The sequence below is a fragment of the Equus quagga genome, chromosome 14 (assembly GCF_021613505.1).
Source record: "Equus quagga isolate Etosha38 chromosome 14, UCLA_HA_Equagga_1.0, whole genome shotgun sequence".
NCBI classification, from domain to species: Eukaryota; Metazoa; Chordata; class Mammalia; order Perissodactyla; family Equidae; genus Equus; species Equus quagga.
In genome coordinates, this window is record NC_060280.1 from 13,180,370 (window position 1) to 13,186,369 (window position 6,000).

A 6,000-nucleotide genomic window follows, 5' to 3' on the forward strand; every position below is an offset into this window, starting at 1 on the left:
GGGAGTGAGCATTAAAAACTAAGAATAAATAGAAGAAAAACAAATGTCTCAGAGTACAGGTGGTTGAGAGGAAAATAAGTGTAAGAGAGTTAACTAGATGAGAAGGATTGAAGGGGAAGGTGAGGACGTAAGAGAAGTGATAGTAATGACTATTCCGTTGTTTTGAGTTGTTCAGGCACTCACGGTTCCTTTTCTGTTTGTTTTTTTTCTTCAGCAAACCCATCCCGTCAGATACCTAGTCCTTTCCTATTGTTACTCTGAAATCTGATCAGTTCATTTACTCTAAGAAGAGATATCAGGTTATTCCTCCTTTCAAGATCTTTTATTCTTAAAGAGTACTATAAGGAGAAGCCAGTGTTTAACACAAAGATATTAATGATGGAATTTAGACACCTGAATAGAGAGTTCAATTTTTTTCTTTAAGAAGTAGAAGGGAATGTTTTTACCGTACTGTATAGGCAACTGCGTATTTCTTTACGAATATGAGTAGGAGGGTTGGAAGACTAGGTGAGCTGTAGTTTTTTTTCAGTTTGCTTCATGTCAAATAGATTTTTTGTTATTAAATAATGTTTTAAAAGTTGCCAAGAGAGTATTTGAATATTCTTGCTGGAAAATTCTTTAAATTCTCTTTATTTTCCCCCAAATTCCCTATAATATTACACCTTAGAAGAGTTGAGTCCTGAACTATGTTTCATAAAGTTCACCTTTAAATTTGGGAGAATGCAGTCTAGATTTATTAACCTATGAACTGTGGCTTTAGGTATTTTATAGGAAACTCAAGGGAAATATAATGTTCTACTCCTTAACTTTTTGCCTGTGTAGTTAGGGTACTTCACTAGGCTTTATTTATTCAACAAGTTATTTATTGAATACCTACTGTGTGCCAAGTTCTGTGCTAAGAGTCTTAATTTCCTCACAGTGATATGAGCATAATAATACCTACTTTGCAGGGTTGTGGTGTATGTAAAATGTTTACCAAAGTGCCTGATACAAAGATGTTTAATAAACAGTTACTTATCTAAAAAAAAAAATGTTTTGCTTAACTTGTCATTCTACTACTCATTTGGCCTTTTGCACTTTTTGCCTTCTAATTAACAAGAGACATGATAAGTGGGAGAGTAGGGACCATATCTTATTTATTACAGTACTTTGCAAATAGTAGGTTCCCGTGTACTTCCAGCAAGGAAACTCCTTGTAATTCTTGAAACAGAGTAAATTATTTTCAAGTAATGAATTGGAGGAGATCATTTTAGCTGGATTGAGTACAACATTTGGTTTTCAGCTTCCAGGCAATCCAGAATAAATGAAAATCATAGTATTGTTATCCAATAAAAAGGAAATATGCCTGTTTATCAAATGATACAAAATTTTCTCTAGCATTCAATTCTAAGAGAAATTTATTGCATTGATCTTTATGTAACTGATTCTGATTATAGTTGACAGTGCCTTCAATAGATTAGATTTGTTGGTTTGACATAGGAACTGTTCTAAGATGGAAGTTGTATAATTGATAAGAGAAGGTAGAGCACTTCACTGAGCTTTATCAATTCATTCAACAAGTGTTTATTAAGTACCTGCTGGTGAGAGAAAAATAGAAAAATTATAGGTGTATGGAAGCTATTTGCAAGGTTTATTACAGAGTGATACTGTTGAGAAAAATTCAAAGTCCTCTGTTTTGTAACTCACAAGTGATGCTCCATGGGTAAAATTTTAAAATATGAGCTATCAGGCTTGCACACATTGTAAAAATGATGAAATAAACAAGTCAGCACGAATAAATTTTTTAAAGTAAGTTTGTTTTTGATGGGGAGAGACGTAAAAGCCAAAGATATATCGAATTTGTTTTATAGCACTCAAACTTTCCATTAGCATTCCCCTCTACTTTCCAGCTTATATTTCTAGTTTATATTATTATGAAACACTTTGAGAAACTCAAAAATGAAAAAGGTTTTTGTAATTTAAATAAGTCTTTGTAATTAAAAATTCCTCTGGGCTGGAACTTGGCACAGAGGTCTCTTTCTATCTTGAATAGTCTTTTTCATAAAAAATACTCACCAGCCATTTTTTAATCAAACAAAAATTTAAAAGACTGTTTCTGGCAGTCATGAGACATTATACATTCATAAAAATAATAAAATGTTTTCATTACCAGGTGTTCTGAGAATCTTACATTAGCCAGTTTATAAGTGTAATTTGATCATTTAGTATTAGCATATGAAATATTTTTTGATACCCTCATCGTCATTAATCCACATTTGTGAACAATGTATTTTCCATGTATTGATTCACATTAATCAGTGTGATTTGATCATGTAGTAAAACATATTCTGTGCACACACTATGTAACTTATTAAAGTGCAAACATATAAGGTACATTTTCAATGCTGCTGGAAAGTAAATTCAAATTTCATGCTATTTGTGACCTGATAATAATTGTTTTATTTATTATTTATTTATTTGCTAACTGTTCAAGGGAAACCTATTCCTTGAAGAGATGTGTGGGAAAGAATTTTATATATATGTTTATTGCATAGGTGGTTTCTTTGACATGGACTATTTCAGTTGAGATGTAAAATACAATATTCAGGATTTTTCTTTCCTTGTTCATAAAATATTACAGTACAACACAGGCTTTCTGAAGGTGTCTGGGACATCAAACACCTTCAGAAGATTGGGGACTCAGGAAAACAAGAAGGCTAGCCAGTGGGCTTAGAATGGGGAATCTTCCAAATTCTCCGTGCTCAGAGGGAATGAAGGATACTAATGGAAAAAAGTGACTAAACTTCTGAGCTAGCCAGTGTCCTTGGACTGGAAAAAGGTCTGTAAGAGGAGAGTTCTGATATTTGTAGAAGTGCCTTCCAATGGTCTGACTCAGGAAATCATATAGAGTAAATTTTTCTTCTCTTTTTTTTCAAAGATTGGCACCTGAGCTAACATCTGTTGCCGATCTTTTTTTTTTTCTCTTCTTCTCCCCAAAGCCCCCCAGTATATAGTTGTATATTCTAGTTGTATGTATCTCTGGTTGTGCTATGTGGGATGCTGCCTCAGCGTGGCCTGATGACTGGTGCCATGTCTGTGCCCAGGATCCAAACCAGCGAAACTCATGGCCGCCAAGGTGGAGTGCACGAACTTAACCACTTTCATGGAGCCAGCCCCTCATATAAAATAAATTTAACAATTTACATAGTCACTGTGTTTTCCCCAAATGGCATACTCATTATTTGCTGCTACACAGACACATGCTTTATTTCATAGAAGAGTTAAAGCAATTCAGACAAGTTACCTCTTCTAATAAATACTAGTACAGCATTTTTTAAAAAGTATGTGGAAGCTTTTCTTTAGAATACAAAGGCTTAGATGACAAGGATTTGGACGTTTGTTTTGAATATGTATAGTGGCTAGCAAAATTGCATGAATGTTAGAACATTATTCTCTGTTCAGAATTTATAATAGGAGGGGATAATGCAGTGTCATATAGTTTAAAGTGGACTGGAATTGTAATAGGAGACCTAGGTTTTTGTTCTTGCTCTACCTTAGGGAAGTAACTCACTAGGTCTCTGTTTTAGTTGGCTAATTTTTGAAGAATGCTGTGTTTTTAAAGTAAACTCCAACACTAAAAGCCACAGCATAATACAGCATAAAAACTAATTAAAAGTGAATAGTAATATACAAAATTAGAAAACTCACAAACAAATTTATCAAATAAAGTGTATTTCAAGGAAAGGAAAACATCTAGGTGTGTGCTATCGAACAAGTTTCCTACTAACCACATGTGGCTATTTAAATTTGGTTTAAATTAACAAATGTTAAATAAAATTCAAAATTTAGTTTTTTAATCTCACTTGGCTGTGTTTCAAATTCTAATAGTCACATGTGGCTAGTGGCCAGACAGATATAGAACGTTTCTATCATGGCAGAAAGTTCTGTTCTACAGGCCTGATCTAGGTGCTCAGTCAAATGCTTTCTGTAGTGGTCACAGGGGCAGTATAGGTATAGCCTATAACTCAGATTTCCTGTCATATATCGCTCTATCATAGGCATGTAGGTTGGTATCTACTTGGGTCAAATGGATTGCTTTTGGACTTGGGATTAATGTTGCCTGTCCAGAAAAACCCCGATATTTATTAGGTTGAGGGAAATCTCTTTCATTCTCATAGCCTAAGGAAAGACTGTGGGTTGGTTGGGACTGAGAAATTCAGATCAATCTAGACTTCCTTTTGGACGTATATATGTATTATATATTCATAAATGTATTTTATTATATTTTAAGTATATGTATACTCCTACCTTGTTCTAACAATGATTTAGGACAACTGCTCCTTGGAAGATTTTTATGTTATTTTCCCCAAAGTGACTCACTCAGGTCTATTCAATATATATTTATTAAGCACTAGTGCTCAGCTAGATATAAAAACTCTGGGAAATATTCAGATCTTTGAAAAACAATTCCTGCCATTAAGGAGTTTGTAATATGAATGGAAAAATGATATTTTTATGCGAAAAGTTTAAAAATGTGAGATAATATGGGTTAAATGTGTAATAAATGGTATAGTACCACATGTATTATAGAACTTCAAGAGAAGGAGAAATCTGTGAGATTCAGTGGTTGAAAAAGTTAAGAAGGAAAGGAACTTAAAGTGAGATTGAGTATGTTAGAGAGAACTTTCCAGTAGGGAGACTCTATGGGCTGAAGATCCTATGTAGGAATAAACAAGTTATGTTTGGATACTATATTAATGAGGTTAGGTTAGGCTGAGGTAACAAATAGCACATACACCACACATTACTCTGAAGTCTAGAGCAAAAGAAGAATTCTGCCCCCTTTGCCTCCTTTTCTTTGCACATCTTTGACTCCTTCCTCTTCTTTACTTCCCTTAGCTAATTAATTGTTGTAATCTATAGATTCTTCTTTTCTAGGGGATTATGAATTATTGCCTTTATTTCCAAAAATACCTAATGTCTCAAGCACAATAGAACTTTATTTATTGTATAACAGTCCAAGTCTTGGTCTTGTTGGTCCTAATTAGTGAGTGTCTCTCTTTCATACAGGGCTTCAGGAATCCAGACTCCAGGCAGAAGGGGAGAGTGTGGAAGAGTACCTGGTACTTGAAGTTTTGTCCTAGAAATGGGATTTATCACTTCTGCTTACATTCCATTGGCTAGGATTCAGTTATATGGTCAGTTACATACTCTGTTACATACTCTGAGCAGCAAAGGAGGCTAGGACATGTAGTCTAATGTGCTCAGGCAGGGGAAGATATTTGGTGATCATTTAGCAGCCTTTGTCACACACAAGAAGCCAATAAATCTTGACTAATGTGGAGGGTTAGTATGGGAGAACAATGAGGAATAAGCCTGGAAATTTCATGGGGTCACATTATGGGAGGCTGACTGACAGTCTGAGCGTTGTGAACTTTATTTTGTAATCACTTGAGTGCTATTGAAAGCTTTTGTACAATGGAAAGATATGGTAAAAATAGGATTTTACAAACATTAATCCAGTATACAGAATGATTGGAAGAGGAAAAGGTTATTATAAAGGAAAAGGTAATCCAAGTTTGTGATGACAAGGACTTGGCCTAGAGCAGTAGAAATGGAAATTAAGGCACTGATTGATAACCCACTAGAAAGAAAGCTTAAAATATGATTATTAATTAGCTTAGGTCCTGTGGAAGAGGGAGGAATTAAAATGCTAGGGAGAAGGGAGAGAATTTTTCTTTCTGCTCTAAACATTCAAATGAGTATATGTGTATGTGGTATTTGCTGGACCTGTACTATTTATTATTTACCCTAAAGAATTCATTTTTAGTCTTTTAGACTGCTTAAGGATCTCCTAGGGCATATGTTAAAGGGGAAATTCCTGGTCTTTCTTTCCAGAGATTCTGATTTAGAAGTGTCTTTTTTTTAAGCATGCTGAATGATTATGATACAGGTGGTCTACAGACTACACTTTGAAAAACATTGCCTTAAATAAATTGACTCATGGTAAGTTGATGCTTT